Source organism: Megascapheus bottae, chromosome 6, assembly GCF_031878675.1.
Source record: "Megascapheus bottae isolate mThoBot1 chromosome 6, mThoBot2.hap1, whole genome shotgun sequence".
Taxonomy (NCBI): Eukaryota; Metazoa; Chordata; class Mammalia; order Rodentia; family Geomyidae; genus Megascapheus; species Megascapheus bottae.
This window is the reverse complement of record NC_143514.1, coordinates 19,573,726-19,594,005: the sequence shown is the minus strand read 5'-3', so window position 1 is coordinate 19,594,005 and position 20,280 is coordinate 19,573,726.

Sequence of the window (20,280 nt, the reverse complement as noted above, 5' to 3'; positions counted from 1 at the left end):
ACCAACTCCAGGTGTGGGTGGCTTTTTCCATCTATGGTCTGTTATGAAGTGGGAAAGAGAGGTATTTGCCAGAGTCCTTGGACACAAAGGAGTGGAAGAGACAGGAGAGCTATGGAGGAGGGGCAGTCTGCCTGGCTCTGCACAGTCTCAGCCCTACTCCCCAGACACCAAGGGACACCCGCTGCTCACACCATGGCATTGGGTTTCCCCTGGGCTGGCTCAGGCTCCTGTCACCAGGCCTGCCAGGAAATTACTGCTGACACCTGGGGAAGGGCCCCAGGACCAGGCACCTGGGCGGCTGGGCCTTGTAAAGTCTGAGCTTGTGAAGTTCCAAGTGGGTGCTAGCCAGAGCTGGAGCCAGGGAGAGTGCTGTAGGTCTGAGTGGGTCCTGGACACGCAGGGCTGAGCTCCTTAGTCTTCTTTGGGTTCTGCCCCTCCCAGCCTCTCCCCAGGAGGCTTGGAAGCCTCGTGCTTATGGCCAGCTTGGTTTCATGGGGCCCGCGAAGACAGTGGGGTAGTAGTAGTCCAGGGACAAAAGATCACAGCATATCTCTGCCCCAAAGGTTTACACACTTACCCCCTCAGCATCTGCTAGGCGAGAAGTCCGGAGTTCCCCAGCCTGGCCTGGACAAAAGTACACTCAGGGACTTCAGAAGCATTTGCCTGAAGATGGGCACTATCTTTCCTGGCCTGCTGTCACGGCAGGTCTGGGCACCTGCCTCTGGATCGCTATTCCATCCTTCTCTCTTGCTTCCATGATGTTTGATGGCTAGAGTATATTTGTCAAGATTAAAACATTCCTTGGCTTCCTGGTGCTTTGAAAAGACTTGAAGAGGAAATAGAGCTGTAGGTGGAATAGAGTACCAGCCTTGAGAAAAAAGGTAGGGGACCGTGCCTTTCAAGCTCCTGAAGCAACACAAAGAAGAAAAAGAAGGAAGATAAGGAGGAAGAAGAAGAAGAGGAGGCAGAGGAGGAAGAGGAAAAAAAGAGAGAGGAAGGAAGAAAGGGAGGGAGAGAGAGAGGGAGGGAGGGAAAATGAAAGGAAAGAACAACAACAAGGAGAGGACTTGAGAAACTGGGGAGAAGGCTGGGAGTGGGGAGGGTTCCTCAAACTGGAAATGAAGATATTGCACTGTGACTGGCCCATCTGGTTCTACGTGTGTGTGTGTGTGTGTGTGTGTGTGTGTGTGTGTGTGTGTGTGTGTGTGTGTAATAATGGTCACTAGTCTATAAATGCAGAGAAACACTTGTAGACAGAACCTCTGCATTGCACTTCTCCACGGATGAAAGTTCTCACTCATGGGGTAAGACCCCAGAGCTTTGATCCAGAACTAGGCTAGGCTAAGCCAACCTCGGCCAGCCCAGGCCAGGCACAAGCAGGAGGAAGGTCAGAGGTAGAAGCAGACTCCATGAAATGTGGAAAAGTGCCAAGGTCTGCTGGGAGGAAGTCGTGGAGGGTGGAGGGTGACCAGGTTTGGGCCTGGGGGTGGAGGTCATGATGCAGATGGAGCTGTTGGAGGGAGGTGATCGGCTGTGTGGTATGAGAGCAGGCAATGCGTTTCCAGTCAGAGGCCCTCAGAAGATGCTGGACAGCACCGGGCACCAGGCCAGTAGTAGCCCAGGGCATCTGATCTTAGCAGCTGACAGCAGCACTTCCCCCTACACAGGAGGAGGTGAAACATCCAGGAATATCTCGCATTCATGTCAACCACTGAAAACAAGAAACCACCCCACTGAGGGCTGGGAGTTTGGCCTAGTGGTAGAGTGCTTGCCTAGCATGCACGAAAACCCAGGTTCAATTCCTCAATACCACATACCCAGAAAAGTCCAGAAGTGGTGCTTGTGGCTCAAGCGTAGAGCTCTAGCCTTGAGAAAGCTTAAGGACAGTGCTCAGGCCCTGAGTCTAAGCCTCAGGACTGGCAAAGAGGAAGAAAGAAGAAAGAAGAAAGAAGAAAGAAGAAAGAAGAAAGAAGAAGAAGAAGAAGAAGAGGAAGAGGAGGAGGAGGAGGAGGAGGAGGAGGAGGAGGAGGAGGAGGAGGAGGAGGAGGAGGAGGAAGAAGAAGAAGAAGAAGAAAAGACACCAGTCGACGCATGCAGGTGTTAAAGACCTACCTCAGCCACCTCTGTGACAACATATAAGACCGTCTATCTCCATCTAGGAGACTCAACTAGGTATCCCAGAGCTGGGCAGGGGCAAATGGGAGTCTAGCTTGCTGAACCCAAATGTACTAGTACCAGACCATAAAATCATATTTTAATTTTTTTGCTTTTTATTTACTTAAGCAGAGCATTAACAAATAGATAAAAGAAAGATATTTAGGGGGAGGGAAATGGGGAGAAAAGCATGAGAAGGGGTGTCAATGTGTGAGAAGTAATGCACCTTCTATCTGGCAAATATAACTGTAACTCCTCTATACATTATAATAATAAAAAAGAAGGATATTTAAGTGGTGCTGTGGCTAATGTGGTAGGAGCACTAGCCTTGAGCTGAAGAGCTCAGGGACAGCACCCAGGCCCAGAGTTCAAGCCCCATGACAGACAAAAAAATAAAAAGATAGTGAAGCACTTTTTGAAAGGTTGAGAAAGGATAAAATTAAAGTGTCTTTTCTACTATCAACTTCAGTAATCAAAGTTAGACCAAGAGTTACCAAGGAGGTATGGGGTGCACTTATGAGGCTCCAGTTCCAGTCACATGCAGAGTTGGGTGCCTGGCAGTAGACACTTCGATTATACTTTTTTGAAGTAGAAATGGGAGGTTAAGCTTAGCAAGCAGGGGCTACCCTTCCTAGATCTCTTGCTATCTGTTCAATTTTGAACAGGTTACTTAGCCTCTCTGTGCCTCTCTTTTCTCGTCTCTAAAGTGAGGAAAAGAATTATGCTCTTAAGAGTTCTATGAGGAATTAACACATGAGAAACCTGCCAAACAATGTTAATCATTGCCATTAATATTCCAATCATTTCTAGTAGAAAATCTCCCCCCGCCCTCAATACTAGGGCTTAAACTCAGAGCCTAGGTACTGTCCCTTAGCTGTTTTGCTCAAGGCCAGCACTCTACCACATGAGCCATACCTCCACTTACAGCTTTTTGGTGGTTAATTGGAGATTAGAGTATCATGGACTTTCCTGCCCAGGCTGGATTTGAACTGAGATCCTCAGATCTCACCCTCCTATATAGCAAGGATTATAACCATGTGCCACCAGTGTCTAGCTCAGCTGATAATCTTTTTTTGTTTTATTTTTTGCCAGTCCTGGGCTTGAGCTCAGGGCCTGAGCACTGTCCTTGAACTTTCTTTTTTTCTTTTTTTTTTTTTTGCCAGTCCTGGGCTTCAGCTCAGGGCCTGAGTTCTGTCCTTGGGCTTTCTCAAGGTTAGAGCTCTACCACTTGAGCCTCTGCACCACTTCTGGCTTTTTTCTATATATGTGGTACCGAGGAATCAAACCCGGGTCTTCGTGCATGCTAGGCAAGCACTCTACCACTAGGCCAAACTCCCGGCCCTGTCCTTGGACTTTCTTAAGGCTAGAGCTCTACCACTTGAGCCACAGCACCACTTCTGGCCTTTTCTCTTTGTATGTGGTACCAAGGAGTCCAACCCAGGTCTTCGGGCATGCTAGGCTAGCACTTTACCACTAGGCTAAACTCCAGGCCACAGCTGATAATCTTATACTGACATATAAAACACTAATGCTGAAAAACAGGAAATGTTTTGTAGTATGAATTACATTGTCCAATCTGGCTTTTTTTATACCAAATTGTGCTTTGTTTGATTGCCATTATTCCATAAATACTTATCAAATCAAAGTTTCTAAAATTGTTCCAGACAGTGTAAGCCACATAGACAAAATTCCAGTCATAAATTTGTATTCTCAGGAAGGAGATAGTAAAAATCAATAAATAAATCTATAATTCGGTATCAACAAAGAAACACCAAACTGGATAAATATCAAATACTTAGGTATATCATATTGAAACTGCAGAAAAAATAGAAACAAAGAACATATCTTGAAAGGAACCAGAGTTGGAGGGACAATTCCTACAAAGGTACAAGGATCAAAAAATTACATGAGACTTCTCTTCAGAGGCAGTGAAAACAAGATGAGAGTGAATATTTGGTAAGATGGAAGGGTGGGGATCATGAACTTAGAATTCTGTATCCAGTGAAATGATCCCTCAAAAGTGAAGGAGAAATAATGACTAGTTCAGACAAACAATGTCAATAGTGATAAGAGCTATGAGGGAAAATAAAACAGGGTAAAGGGTAAGAGCGTGGGCGGGGGGGGGGAGGGCTGTTTCGGGGTGGTCTGGGGAGCTCACTAAGAAGCTGCTGAGCAGCCTGAAAGAGCCAGGCAGGCGTCATATGAGAATCAGAGACCAGGTGCTCTGGGCAGAGGGGACAACAAAAACAATGACTTTGGTAGTGGGGATAGATGGAGAGTCAGAGAAGTAGAGAAGCCCAAGTAGAAGATGTATACTAAGCCTGAGGAAGAGGGAAAGAAGGGCAAGGGGGGCAAGGCCCAGTCTGTAGGAGTTTGGATTTTGCTCTGAATGTGTCATCACAAGTGATGGCAAGATCTAGAGCCAAGGGGTGCTTTAATCTTTGAAAAGTCACTTGGGGTGCCAGGAGCTGGTGTGGCTTATGCCTGTAATCCTAGCTACTCAGGAGGCTGAGATGTGGGGATTAGGGTTCAAAGCCAGCCCAGGCAAGAAAGTCTAGAAGACTCTTATCTCAAATGAACTACCATAAAATCTGGAAGTGGAAATGTGGCTCAAATGGTAGAGCACCAACCTTGAATGAAAAAGCTGAGGGACAATCCCAGGCCCTTGGTTTAAGGCCCAGTATGGGTACAAGAAAAAGAAAGAGAAAAGAAAGAGAGGAGGGGGGCGGAGACAGACAGAGACAGAGACAGACAGAGACAGAGACAGAGACTACAGAATGATAGACCTGCCTGGGAACCATTCAGGGCTCACGGGCAGAACTTCAAATAAATCTGTCCTTTCCAGGGGCCGGGAGTTTGGCCTAGTGGTTAAAGTGCTTGCCTAGCATGCATGAAGACCCGGGTTCGATTCCTCGGTACCATATACATAGAAAAAAGCCAGAAGTGGTGCTGAGGCTCAAGTGGTACAGCTCTAGCCTTGAGAAAGTCCAAGGACAGTGCTCAGGCCCTGAGCTCAAGCCCAGGACTGGCAAAAAAAAAAAAAAAATTAAAATCTGTCCTTTCCAATCCTCTACCCCGTCTGATCATAAAGAACCCTTCAACTAATAGATGTATCTGGTCCATAAAGATGCAGCAAATGGGAAGGGACACCCCTTAACACTTTCAAACATTCCTATGAAGAAAAGAAAGCAAACCTGAGATGGAAGCCTTTTACAGGCAATCTTAGTTACAAGGTAGTCACTCTGTTACATCCTCATTGTATTTATTTTTATAGCTGTTCCTTGTTTATAGCAAGTGCTACTGGCGTTCCATTTATGGTAAGAATGTGAAATTTCCTTTCAAAATATATTTGTGTGTGTGTATGTGTGTGCAGCAGATTAGAGAAAGTGTCAATAATATATGTAAAACTCGCTATAACCAGAATCCTGACAATTCTACTTAATTAAAACCTAGAAGGAAAAAAAGAAATAACAAGATGAGCCCCAAGTCTCATCTTCATTTAAAAAGCTCATAGTCACTCAAAAATCCCAAGTTAAAGGGAGAGAAGTACCTTCCTTTACCTCCTGCAATGTTCCTCTCTTTCAGGCGCTTAGTCCCTGTGATGGGATTTCACCAGTGGGGACCATTCTCTGTTCCACTCTTACCATCCTTAAGCCACAACCTTCAAGTGGTTACCACTGACAACCTGCCGGTGTTCTAAATGCATGAAAAGCCTTCAAAACGAGCAATGATTAACAAGCAACCTCTTTGAATAAAAGCTTCCCCCATCATGCTCCTAACTCATGGGAGGGTAGCTTTGGACAATGATTCTGAATGGTTCGCATCTCAAAAACAGAGATGGGTTTTGGTAAGATAGTCAGCCAGTTCCTGGCCAAGGCTAGATGCCAGGGAATCTAGACGTTAGGCCCTGACCACCAGAGTTGGGGGTCTGCAGAATGGAGTCCCAGAGGATGAGACAGAATATAAACAGATGCAGGTTGTGCTGACCTTCTTGGGACTCCATAGGAGAGCCCACACTCCTTCTCTGGAGACCTTTTGGCCCAGTGATGTTATCCCAAAAGTAGGAAGTGTGGGTTCTGGGCTCTCAGCACCTCCTGCTGCAGCTGGGCTGAGAAAGGCACAGCTGTCTCGCCTGAGGCCATGTCTCTTGTGAAGGAGAAACATCCGGCCAATTCCATCAAGAATGTCACTCAAAACCCCGGTCAGAGATCAGCCAGCTCAGCCATCCTTCCCAGTTCCTTTTGTGTCCCCGGTAGCAGGCATTCGGATCATCCTCAGCCAGGTTGGGCAGAGTCCATGGGTCAGGTGCTATGTGACACCTTGCTGCTTCTCCTCCTAGAAGCTTTGGGCTGCTGGCCCACAACCTGAGTTGGAGCAGAGACATGGCCACGCAGGATGTGACCCAGGATGTGAGGACCCTCAGGCTCCACAAAGAGATATGCAGAGGTGAAAGGGCAAACCTGTTTCTAGTCTCCTTATCAGGAATGGCCGAGTGAAAGGGAAGTGGGCAGCCCTAGAGGTCAGGCTGACGGTGGGTCATGGCTAGGGCAGAGCCAGGCCCCTGAGACCTAAGAGAAGACACTGCTGGCAAGGAAGAAAGAGAAAGGAGAGGAACATGGGGGACCCAGAAAAGGAATGTCTTGGCAGAGTCCTATCCCTAGATGAGGAGCAGCTAGGATGACAAGACATCCAGGCATGCTAGGACTTAGGGGCCTCTAAGATCAAACTCTCCATTTCAAACTCAACGAGTACCCCTGGTTAGGGAAGTATCAGACACCTACCCCTCGTTCCAAGGTTTTTTTTTTTTTTTTTACTTCTTTATGCATTCAACAAGTATGCAATGCCTGCTACTTGCCAGACCTGCCGTTGAGGTAGTGGGAATTCAGCAATAAAAGGACAGACCTGTCCCTGACACCCCACAGCTTGGAGATCATATTCTACCAAGCCAGATGAGCGCTATAATCCTCCTTCTGCCTGTACAAGCAGCCATTCCCTAAGCCATTCCCACATCCATGGATGGTACCTAGCATAGACCCGGAGCAATAGCTTGGGCTGAGGCCTAAGACCCTGAAGGAAGCTGAGAAATGGATGCCTCACCATCCTGCCAGTACTCACAGGCTCTGACCTGCCCAATGCTGAAAACACCTCCCTGTGCACAGGACACAACTAATCTGTGAGTGGCTTTCTCCCTGGTCCAGCACAATGGGGCTGACCTGTCCTAACACATATACCATCCTCCTCATCCAGGGAGCCAGGGAGAGCTACAAGCCAGGTCTGTGGTATACCCCAGCTTCAGCGGAGGATGAATATCCCCTGAACAGATGAGTTAAGAGAGACCAGAGTGGACTGTTTTTCTCCTGAGAGATATTAACCTTGGACTCCACCTGCAGAGAGCCTGTAATATGTGGTCCAGGTGTGCCAGGGACATCTCTGGAAAGCAGAGCCAAGCCAAGGATTCTGGAGCTGAAGAAGCCAGTGGAGACCTTGGGAAGAGAATAAAGCAACTAGAACAGCAAAGATTGCTGGCTGGGTGAGGGGCAAGGAGATAACAGAAGAGGTTGGTGGGGATATGAGATATTCAGCTACAAATATGAGATTCCTTTGTGTACTGTAGAGGGCTCGCATCACATATTCATCTTGGGACTGTACACTTCTTTGTAGGTAGGAGCTATGCACACTCATCTTGGAATAGTCCAAGTGCTTAGAATGAACTCTCAGCAAGATGTGTTGCTGGCCCACACGGAGTGCAGCCTCACATTTGTGTTCTGTCTCCTGGTGGTAGTTAATCATATTACAACTCACAGGGTAAAAGGAAAGTAGCTCAAGTTGTGTCTGCGTCTCCATCTTTGGGGTTTGGCCTTGACATATTATTGGGATGGGCCCTTGAGTGCTCTAAGAAGGACTAGCACCTAGACATTCTCAACTAGCTGGGGAATGGGAGAAGACAACAGGATAAGGGAAGATCACTCCAGAGAACATGGCACCATAGATGAGCTGATGAATGCTCTATTAACAGGCCACAGACAGAGAAAGCATAGAGAGACTTGCAAGTCGTTCAGTAGTAGTAGCAGCAACCAAAGCAGCATTGAAACCTGGGTGTCCAGATTTGGTTTTATGCACACACACACAAACACACACACACACACACACACACACACACACACTTTACTGTAGCTATTTTTTCTGTTTTCTTGTTTGTTTCTGTTGTTTTGTTTTTGTTTTTGCACCAGAGCTCCCCAAAGGCCACTTCACCTGGACTCTCAGGACATACAAAACAGCACTGGTGTGGCTGAAGCAGAGGTGGGAATCAGAGCGGTGAGCTACCGCCTGTCACTACTCCAGCATCTCTGAGTCCTGCTTGGAATTCAGTAGGACAGCACTCTACATTGCAAGTGTGCAGACGGCAGACATGCATTGTTATCTCCCAGTGCCCAGCACATGCCTAGTCTGGCACCCTGTTTTAACAACTGTTGAATGTATTAAATGTATTAACTGAGAGAAACTTGTCCCAATACCACCTCCAAGGTCTGCTTCAGAAAGGAAAGCTTATTACAAAGTACCTCAATGCTCACCCCACCCCCCATCAGCCTATCACAGTGTCTAAAGATCTCCATCACCTAGAGATCTGTCTGACCCTGCCTTTCCTCCAGGATCCAGAATAATACTACTTCCTCCATGAAGCTTTCCCAGATGCTGCTTTGAACACTGCTGGGGCTTCATTATGACACCTCTCTCTTGCTGCTTCCACACCCACCTCATTTCCCTAAGACTGTCAATGCTGCATGTATCCAGACACAAGATTGGCTTGGCCGCGGCATGCATTTCAGTACCTTCGCAGAGTAATGTTCAATAAATTCTGGAAGAAGGAATGCTCTCCTGATGTTCCTGAGGATTTTGACTCTGGAAAGGCCTGATCTCATGCTCTAGGAGGGACTCCTGAAACTAATTTGACCTCCTATGACATTAAGTTTATTGGCTCTATAAACTGTCACCAAGCAGAGAGCACAGAAGGGGATCCAGGATAGGGAAGTTTGGGTGGAAAGGGGCCCACTGGTACCACAGCTGCATGCTAAGAACCAGTCCCTGAGTCCAGAGAAAGCATCAGAAAGTATGACTGAGCAAGAGCTGGAGGGAGGGGCTGCAAGAGCACAGACATCAGGGAGGAGTGTGCATTCTATGACACCGCCTCCCCATGCCTGTTTCCAGGGCCTGGCAAGCTGACACAGAGGGGACTGATTCCCTTTTCCTTCCCCTCAGAACATCTGGGGCTGCATCAGACATAAAGATCTGGTAAGGAAAATTGTTATGGAAATATGTAACCGTGAGACATTATCAAAGGCATCTTTAAAGTCCCCTTTCAACCCCAGCCTGGAGGAGGGGACTGGAAATTGGGAAACTGGGAGCCGATTGCAGGACCATCAAAGTGACCGAAATTCAATCCAATCTGCAGGTTTGAGGATGGCTAGCAGACCCCTGCCCTAGCCCAGAAGACTGCAAACCCAACTGTTTGAAAACCAAATCAATGGCATCAGATCCGGGTATGGGGCAAACTGTCGGTACCCACAAAGGCTTTCCTGGATTTCCCTTACACTGGAGAAACTTGAGAAGCAAGGCCCTGGGGTGGCAACCAGCTTCAAGGAAGGCTTCTGCCTTCTTCCCACCCCACCAGCCCCCAGGTTGAGCAAGGGCCCTTTGTCTCTGTAAACATATTTCTTCCTTTTTTTTAATGTAATCTTTTTGTAACTACTCATTCTTTTTCCAACCATCTATCTCCCTTCTCCTCCCATCTCTACTTCTTTTTCTAAGTTTTTTTTCTCTTTCTGGGCGCACTTTTACATTCTTTTTTTTTTTTTTTTTTTGTCCTTTTAGTTCTGTCTCTGTGAGTCTCTCTCTGTATCTCTGTCTGTCTGTCTGTCTGTCTGTCTCTCTCTCTCTCTCTCTGTCTCTCTCTGTCTCTCTCTGTCTGTCTCTCTCTTTCTCTCTCTCTCTCAGAAATAACTTTTCTTCTTCCTTGGCTTCTTTTTAACTTTTTTAAAAATATTTTTCTTTTTTCCTATTATCTGTGTGTGAGTGTCCTGTAACTTCAGACTATTGTAGAAATGAAGGTCCTCGTTAGCTGTTTAATTTACCAATGTGAGTCCACCTAGGACTTTTCTCCCAGTACTACCTCAAGCACTGCCCATTGCCTGGGTCTAACTGTGCCAGCACACCGAGGCACACTAGACATGTGTTTCTACCTACAATCAGTCTCTTCAGACACGGAAATTTATGTCAGGAGGGGTGGAATGCAGTACATAAAACTGATACAGGCAGAGAACGTCCACAATTTACAATTCCTTTAGATGGGGAGTGAGAGAAAGAGACTATAATCTTACTACTAATAAAATCCTCCATATTTATTCTCAAGATGTGTGTGTCTTCATTCACATTTCTCTGTGAGAAGGCTCTCTGTGAGATCGAAGGTTTATAATCAAGAAAGTCCAATTCGCCCCTGAACGGCTTTAAAGGAAATCACCCATTTTTGTCATTTATTTTAGAAGGGTCGTTTCGGGAAAACAAAAGAAGATACGTCCATATATTTATGGAAGCGTGGAAATGAGAAGAGAAAACGAAAGCACACGTTCCGTGATGGGAAGGCGCGGGAACCCACGCCGCCGGCGGCAGCGCTTGGCGAGCCCCACGGGGACCCCCCGACGCCAGCGACCACCGCGACCAACGGGCCGCGCCGCTGGCAGCTGGTGCAGCCCGCACCCCGTGCACCGCGCCGCCCGTCCGGCGGCGATCTGACCCCGGCGTCTCGCGCCCCGCCACCTCCAGCGCGGCTCCCCGCAGACCCGGCCGTGCGCCTGGCGCTCCGCGGGCTGCAGCAGGGAGACCAGGCCCCAAGTTCACGAGCACGGCGCGGGGCTCTGCCCGACCCGGGCTGCGGCGCTCCAGCCCTCGGCCCCGGCTGGGGAGAAGAACGTGCCCGGTGGCCACGGGTGGGACTCACCGGGCGCCCCAGAAGCCCGGGAAGAAACCAAGCGCCTGTTGCCTTTGATCTGATTTTATAGAGACTTGAAGTTGACATTCAACTTTGAATGCTTTTTATCTCTTTCAACCGCTTTCTTGTTCCCGTCTTTTTTTTTTTTTTTTTTTTTTGGAGGGGAGCGAGGCGAACGATCGCGGCTGAGGGCGAGGGTGCGCGGGAGGGACCCGGGCAGCCAGCGCCGTCGCCCCGCACCGCGGGCGCGAGGGTGCGGGAGCCACTGTAGGGGCCACCCCTTCCCCTCCGCCACACTCCCTCGCCGCACATACCTTTCCTTCTCCCGCTCACCGGCCCGGTCCCTCGCGCCGCAAACAGGGTGCGGGAGGCCCGCACAAAGGTTTGGTGACACCGTTGTGGCAGAAGGGACCCGGGGAGCCGGCCAGAGCTGCGCGCCCGCCCGGCCGCACGCCGGCCCTCCCTCCGCGCCCCCGCACCCGCTCCCAGACTCAATTACTTTCAGGTGTGGACCACTTCATAAAATAAATCTTCGGGGCCAGAGGCAATGTTTTAGGGGCCAGAATGGAAACAGCAGACTTCGAATTCATAAAGAAGGGACTTCCTTCAAGTGCCCTACGGCTTTGAAACCGCAGGGGAAAAAGAGGTTTAAGAAATAGCATTTCTTCCTAGGACTTTCGAGTAGGGAGGCCCGAAGAGACTTTCTCTTTGTCTATGTTTCTTTCTTTCTTTTTGTCTGGCCTTGACTCTGTCTCTTTCCTTCTCGGTGCCATGCACATCAGACCAGGATCAAGGATTGATTGATCACTGTTAATCTAGCTGGAGCCCCGGAGCCTAATCTGCAAAGCTGCCTCTCCCTCACCTCCTTTCTGCTTCTCCTTTGTCTGTCATCCCCTAGCCAGCATATTCTCTCTCTTCCTTTGAGAGTTCCAAAGCTAGTTTTGCAACACTCCGGGGAGACCCCAATGATCTCTAGAGCTTTGCGAAATGTTCAAAACGAAATAAATTTGAATCAACATGATTTATCTACAGGATGTAGACTCCTGATTAAGCAGGGAAACCCACGGAAGACTTCAGTAAACCCAACAAACCATCCCCAATATCACAGCTCGCAGAGATGAGAAAGAATAGCTTCAGGGCTCCCAGCGCAGAGACTTGGTTTGCTAAGTGCGGCTAGAAAAGGCTCTTGCTGAATAGCATCGCCCCCCCCCCAAGTCTGTCCTACACTGGGCTTCCTCCCCCCAACCTTTTGCCATCCATTTCCTTCCAGGCCTTTGGAAAGGGAAGGGAATAAATTTGTCTCTTACCAGTTTTAAATTCTTCAGCATGATGCAGTGAACCCTTGATAAGGAAAACTGGCTCCTTCACTGTTTGCTAGAAAATTCCCATTACATGGATTCTTTTGTTGTTTTTATTTCCCTAGGAATTTGAGCAAATATAAACTGCGCTGTCTCTGATGTTTTTGATCTTTTAGAAGAGTTACTTACCCCAAATTTTCATAGAGGACCCCATTCCTCCTCATACCACTGGATCTAGGAAATTGCCCTTCTCAGCTCAGCCAAGGCAAGCTCAAGGAGTGACCATAGGGCCACACTCCTGCTCTCACTCTCCCAGTGTCTGACAATACCTCATATGTTTGTACAGAGAACAAATCTGCTGAGAAACAGAGTTTCTCTGTTGGGAGAAAACACTCATGCAAGATTGGAAACATGCTGGGCCCACTGTGAGACACGGAAGGAGAAGTAGTTCTTCTCAGGAAGGCTGCAGAGGAGGCCTGTGGGCAAAATGAATCCAGCCATGTCCACCCTTACTTGGCCCACAAAGGAGGGAGGGATTTTTGACCAAAACATCTGCAGAGGAAATCATGGGGCTGGTGGTATTGTTACAAAGTGTCCAGGATTAAGGTGCTGTTGACTTATGGGATCAGTTAGGAGTTAGCAAGACCTATCTGTTTGGGCCTAGAGTCCAACAGGAAAGGGACATTGTAGCCACCAGGTTCCCTTCTCAGACCCTGAAATTTATAGCAATTAACGCTATTATTTAGGCCATAGAAACACTACTGATCTAAACAGCTTATTAGCTAGTGGAAAATATATAAACATATAACAATTGCCTCTAAGAAAAAAATTATTAAAATCTCCCCCCCATGTAATTTACAAAATTAATAGCTAAAGCCATATGACTGAGGGTGAGGGAAGCAACTGTGCCCTAGTTAGCTTGTGTTTTCTTGGCCAATAGCCTCCTTTCTGGGCCCCCAGTCCCTCATTTCTAAATAAAGATGAGTAAATCAGTGATTCTCACAATCATAGACAATATCAAAATCATCCAGAAAAAAAGAACTTGCTAAAATGAAGATGACTGGGCCCCACTCCCTGGGTTCCTAACTGAGATAGGTTTAGGGTGGGGCCAAATAGTTTGTGTAGTCATCAGATGGTGTTGCTGGTTCCTTAGGACCACACTTGGAGAAACTTTAGACTAAAGGATGGTCAAACACACATCCAGATAGACCTAACATTCCCTTCTACCCCACACCCTCACATTTCTCCATCATCTCCTGGTGAAGGCAGATGTTTTATTTGCTTGTTAAGTTTGTTGTTGGTGGTGGTGTTTTAATTTGTATCAGTACCAGGGCTGGAACTCAGGACCTGGTTGCTGTCCCTTAACTTTTTCACTCAAGGCTGGCACTGTACCGCTTGAGTCACAGCTCTACTTCTGGCTTTTTATAGCTTAATAAATAAGAGTCTGGTGGACTTTCCTGCCCAAGCTGACTTTGAATTGCTATCCTTAGATCTCAGCCTCCTGAGTAGCTAGGATTACAGGCATGAGTCACCATCACCCAACAGGAAGGCTGATGTTTTACAGCCAAGCTTGTACCCATTACCACATAAAATAAACCTTTCAGCTGCCCAACAAGAATTTCCCACTCTGCCCACTATGGACTTTTTGGTCACTGAATGTAGATAACTACAGTTTGAATTCTGCTTGGCTTGGCTGATTACAGGGACAGAATTTTCTAACAGTGCCAAATGCGGGTTTTCCTTTGTACCACGCAGGACTGGCCCTAATCCTAGCTAAATCCCAGGCAGGCCTATAGTGTAGACAGCTGCCTTCAGAAGGGCTGGCAACAGCCCAGAGCTCATCTCTGGGCTTTTCAATGCCAAACGTTTGCCACTTGCCCCAACACACACACACACACACACACACACACACACACACACACACACACACGTGGGCACACATGCTCATATGCACACACAGTTTGCCACACACAGAGGGCTCCCCCCAGTCAGGAGAACTCATTTTACTTTGATGTACCTCTCACTGCACATTTGTTTCAGCTCCTCTTCTGGAGCCACGGTCTTATTTATCTTCTTGGCATAGGTTCTTAGGATACTTCCATTCAGACAGCAGCAAAATCACTCAGCTCCACTGTTTTATGAAGTTTATCAAACAGCAAAATATCCGGTCTCTTTGTCCAATGGATCTGGTGTGAATGTGCCTACAGATCTGCCTTTCCCCAGACGTCCTGGGGTCCGTGTGTGGTTACAGATACCCTCCCTCCCCTGTAAGGACCCTGCAAAATGTTCCTCTCACTGCAAGAGGCAGGGCTCAGAGGCTTCTCTCAGAGAGTGCAACACCAACACAGAGTCCCCACAGGCACATGCTGTGTTCACACCTTACCAGAGAGCCCACATGTCACCCAGGCCCTCCACTGTACTCTCATCCAAACCTGGCTGGCAAAGTGCCCATCCAAAAGGCAGGACCTACTTCTAGACTCATCACTATTGTCTCATTCTCAAACTTTAGGACTTTTGAGGAGAACACCCCCTCCCCTGCAGGGGAAGTTCAGCCTTTTTTGTGCTCCTTTAAACAGACCAGGTGTTCCAGGTGTTTCATAATCGCCTGAGGGAAACAAAATGACCACAGGCTTGCCCCCTGCCAACTTCCCCCAGCATCCTGCTTGTTTGAAGCAGGCTGACTCCAGGGGCTGGGTTCTCCACTGCTCAACTACCTTTGGTCTTTCAGTGCAGCCCTTACTCTGTGAGGAATGAAGGCACCCTTTGCCAGCCCCCTCTCATTTGCCGAACAGTACATTCAGAGCTATAGCTTGGGTGGCACCAAAAACAAGATTCTCAAGCCTAAGAAGTCTACTGTGAGCCTCCCTCCTTCCACCCTCCCTCTGAGTTCCATGAATACTCTGGGGCTTTGCAGATGCCCTGACTCTGCAGTTTACAAGACACACTGTGGGAAGAGCCCCTTCGTGTGAAAATCTGGCTTGGAGATGCAAAATGTCCTCTCTGTGCCCTGTCTCCAAACATCCATCCTAGTTACTCAGGATGAGATCTGAGGATTGTGGTTTGAAGCCAGTCTGGGCAGAAAAATCTTTGAGACTCTTATCTCCAATTAACTGCCAAAAAGCTGGAAATAGGGGTGTGGCTCAAGTGGTAGAGCCCCTGTTTTGAGGGCCAAAAGCTAAGGTAAGGGACAATGTCCAGTTCCTAAAGTTGAAGCCCCAGCAAAGAAAGAACGAACGAAAGAACGAACGAACGAACGAAAGAAAGAAAGGAAAGAAAGAAAGAAGAAAGGAAGGGAGGGAGGGAGATCCAGCTAACCTTTCTAGTAATGCTACAATTTCGTGTTCCTTCCTGCTTTCTCAAACTGTTGCCCAATTCCTTCCTGCATACATGTGAACTGACACATGGAGCTTTGATCAGCTCTCAGTGCTGTGACCTTCCTAAGATTTTGCCTGCTGTGACAGCTCCATACCATGTTTATCATACCTTGTCTCCATTCCAGGGTTTCTTCAGTCTTCCCACACAGTTGTTTTGATACTTGCCTGCCAGGCACGCATGTCATATCACTCAGGCCTTCTTAACCCATCAATACAGCCACTACTGACTCAACACAGCATGGACACTTGAACTGAAGAATCAGAAACATGAGTTAGACCTGAGTAGCCTACAGCTACAGAGGTGTGGGAGCTTTTCTGAACCAGTCTATAGTATCCAGACTCAAAATTACCTCCCTGAGTCTCTAGCAACAGCCAATACCAATTCATCAGTCATGTGAGCAAGCCACTTAGAAGCAAATCCCCTTCAGAATGCTTTACCTGAAATGTAGATCAATATATTAGCAAAAAGAAAATAGTGCATATTTGCTCCTATATACAGAGTCTAGATTTATTTTTTGAAAGGTAGGAGAGAAGCCAGGTTTGTGCCTATAATCCTAGCTACTCAGGAAACTGAGACCTGAGGATCACAGTTTGAAGAAATCCAGGAAACTTCATGAGTCTCTTATTTCCAATTAACCAGCAAAAAGCCAGAAGTGGAATTGTGATTCAAGTGGTAAAGCACTAATCTTGAGTGACAAAGCCAAGTTCAAGTTCAAGTACCCAAGTTCAAGCTCTAGTACTGGCACAAAGGGGGGAAGAGGAAGGGAGATCAGTGAGAGGATAGGGGTAACAAGAGAAGGCAGTGAGATGACCAAAGTGTATTATATAAACACGACACATTATTTTGTATAATTAATACATGCCATTTTTTAAAAAGAATATAGGCTGGGAGTTTGGCCTAGTGGTAGGGTGCTTGCCTAGCGTGCACAAATACCTGGGTTCAATTCCTCTGTACCATATACGTAGAAAAAAGCTAGAAGTTGTGCTGTAGCTCAAGTGGAAGAGCTCTAGACTTGAGAAACTCCCAGGACAGTGCTCAGGCCCTGAGATCAAGGCCTAGGACTGGCAAAATAAAATAAAATAATAATAATAAAAGAATATTAGGTCTGGGAATGTAGCTTAGTGATAGATTGCTTGCCTCAGAATTACATAAATAGAAAAAGATGGAAGTGGTACTCTGGCTCAAGTGGTAGACTGCTAGCCTTGGGCAAAAGACAGGGATAGTACCCAGGCCCGGAGTTCAAGCCCCAGGACTAGTTAAAAAAAAAAAAAAAGAATACTGGGACTGGGAGTTTAGCCTAGTGGTAGAGTGCTTGCCTAGCATGCACGAAGATACCACATACATAGAAAAAAGCCGGAAATGGTGCTGAGGCTCAAGTGGTAGAGCTCTAGCCTTGAGAAAGTCCAAGGACAGTGCTCAGGCCCTGAGCTCAAGCCCAGGACTGGCAAAAAAAAAAAATACTAAGCCATGGCCAACATGAGTTGGGATTCTGAAAGAATCCAAGCTAGAACCACTCAAGCAAGCCACTCCTTTATCTTTGACCCACAGTAATTGACTATTGCTTGTAGTCACTATGCTTTGGGTTGTAACTAATAAAATAATTCAAATCTGTTTCTCCATTTGTGAAATCAGAATGTCAACAATGACTTTTATGATATCATAAAGAGTAAACGAGATGATAGATCTGCCTGGCACAAGGCAGGTGCTCTGTAAATAGTGGGTATCATTAATTAGTATCACTCCTCTACCTCTACTTCCTTCTCCAAGGCTCTTCTACACTCTGCCCAGATTTCCTCTCCATTCCTTGTAAAGTTCAGATCCAGTCTTCTTTTTTCCTCCATTCAGGGTAGAACCTGAATTTCTCAGTGTGTTCAGTGGTATGTGTTTGTTATTCCTTTGAAGGACCCCGAAATGTGATAATTACATACTTATTAGCTTTGTAAAACAACAAATATGAAATCTGCACTCTGGAACCAATGGATTTCCTGCTGAAATGAGTTCAAGGGGTGCCCTGGCCATCACACTCTGTGCAAAGTAAACAGCTGAGACAAATGGCCTCACAGAATGCCCCACCTGGCCCATATTGTGCCCTCTTCCCATCCATTCATTTCTCTTCCCCCACCTCAGCCTCTTAGAGAACACCTGCACATCCTTTGGTTCGCTTACTTTCTTTTGCTATCCATATTGGGGCTTGAATTCAGCATACTTGGATGCTGTCCCTTAGCTTTTCTCTCTCTCTCTCTCTCTCTCTCTCTCTCTCTCTCTCTCTCTCTCGCTCTCGCTCTCGCTCTCGCTCTCGCTCTCTCTCTCTCTCCAACCTGGCACCAAACCACTCTATCATACCTCTGTTTCTGGCTTTTTGCTCACCCATTAGAGGCAAGTGTCTTACAAACTTTTTTGCCAAGATAGGCTTTAGACCTCAGTCCTCAGATTTCGGCCTCAAGAGTAGCTAGAATTACAGGCATGAGCCACTGGCACCCAGCTCAGGATCCCATTGTTGTTATTTTTGTGTTGTCTTCATATCTGCCTGAGGGGTGTCAGTCCTGAGTCATTTCTTAGAGTAGGAGACGTCCAAAGATCTAGAGCTTCACCTTATTTCTTGTACCTGAAAACTTGCATCTGTGTTCAGCTGACACTACAGACTGGACTAATAATGCCTGTGAGGCCAGCCTTCTAATCCCTGCGGTGTCTGGATTCCGGTGTATTCTTCACCTTTGTCTCTTCCTCCTACCCCAACCTAACTAATAACTAATGAATCTGTGTTCTCCTCACTGGGCTTCCTTTCTCTCATCTGCAGACTGTTCTCTCTGAGATGCTCTCTTCCAGCCCTTCCAGACACCTTCATCTAAGTAATTCCCACTCAACTTTCTGGACTCAGATAGTCTATGAGCTCTATGAGTTGTTCCCGGTTATGAGTGAAGCTGTGTCCACAGCTAGAACAGGCACTCTTATAATCCTCACAGCTCCTTTTGTCTTCCCAACTCTACACAGCTCATATGATGTAAATGCCTATTCAATCCCTTCCTCTCCTGCTCATCTGGAGTCCATCTCCAGAGTAAGTGGTACTGTCTGGCTATAGTCTCTGTGAGGTCCTACAAACTGGCACCTACAGATATTCCACAAAGGTCTGATGAATATACAAATGCACAAAATGAATCAAAGTGTTCAAACTTCCCAGAAGTTGAAACATGACTTCTTTCTATCTTACACCAAGAATGAATTCATTAAAAGGAAAAACCCCATCCACAAATAGTGCCAGTGACTCAATCCTGTAACCCTCTATCTTATACCAGAAGGCTGAAATATATATAAGGATTAAGGCTGGAAGGCAGCATAGGCAGACAAGTATGTGAGAATCTTATCCGCAGCTTACCAACAAAATCCTAGAAGTGGAGGTGTGGCTCAAGTGGTAGAGTGCCAGCCTTTAGCCTTGAGCAAAAAAGCTAAGAGCCAGACCATGAATTTAAGACCTAGTACCAGTACACCCAGACCAAAAATCCTCAACATGCCATTGAACTCACTTATCTTTACTCAAATAAATCTGATAGTAGTGTCATCCCAGAGTTCAGCGACACACAGATTTAACTCTACCTCTCTACACCCTTTCTCCCACTCTATCCCTCCTTACTCCAACCTCAGCGAGGTCAATAAAGAGGAAAACAACAACAACAGGTTCCGGGTAAATTGAGGCCCAAGAAAAACACTAACTCAGTCAGTCTGGTAAATCTGGACCACAGTCTCCAATTTTCCAGTGGGGAAACTGAGGTTTAGCAGCGTTAAGTGGATTTCCCAGTGAATAATACAAAAATCAAGTTCCTAACTTCCCAACAAGTACACCCCACAGCCTAGGATTCAGCCTGAATTGCTGAAATCCTAGCAAAGGGTCCTGACTAGCCACAGAATAACCCTTAAAAAAAAATATCATGAGTGAAAAGCACCGGATCTGAAGGTTTATTTACCATTCCTTAGCCTGACCTTCCAGGAAGAATGTCACTAATGAGAAACAATCCACTTGGGCTTGCAAACCCTGAATTTTCATAGGGATCAATTTAGGATTCCAGCTTCTAAATCAGATCAGGTCAATGTTGACTCTCTTCCCTTCAGAGGGGGGCGGGGAAGCAACTGAGATTTTCCTGCCTGGAAGGAAGTTTTGTATATGTCAAACAAATCTCAGATCGGAGGTTACATTTGTGCCATTGTTGAGCCCCTTCTGGAAATCCAATGGGAAAAGAAGGAGAGTACTTTCCTTGGTATGTTGTAGGCTAAGGGAAGTGCAAAATGAAAGGGTGTCAGCTAGAACTGAGTTTCCCTAATTAAAGAATCCACCTTCCACTGGAGCCAGAAGCAGGAACTCTGTTCTGGAGACCAGATTCCATCTGGTGATTCATATCACAGAGACGGTTTGCTTCAGTGTGGATGAAGCAGTTCCCTTCTAGAAAAATACAAGTACCAAGCAGGTAGAGTTGGAAT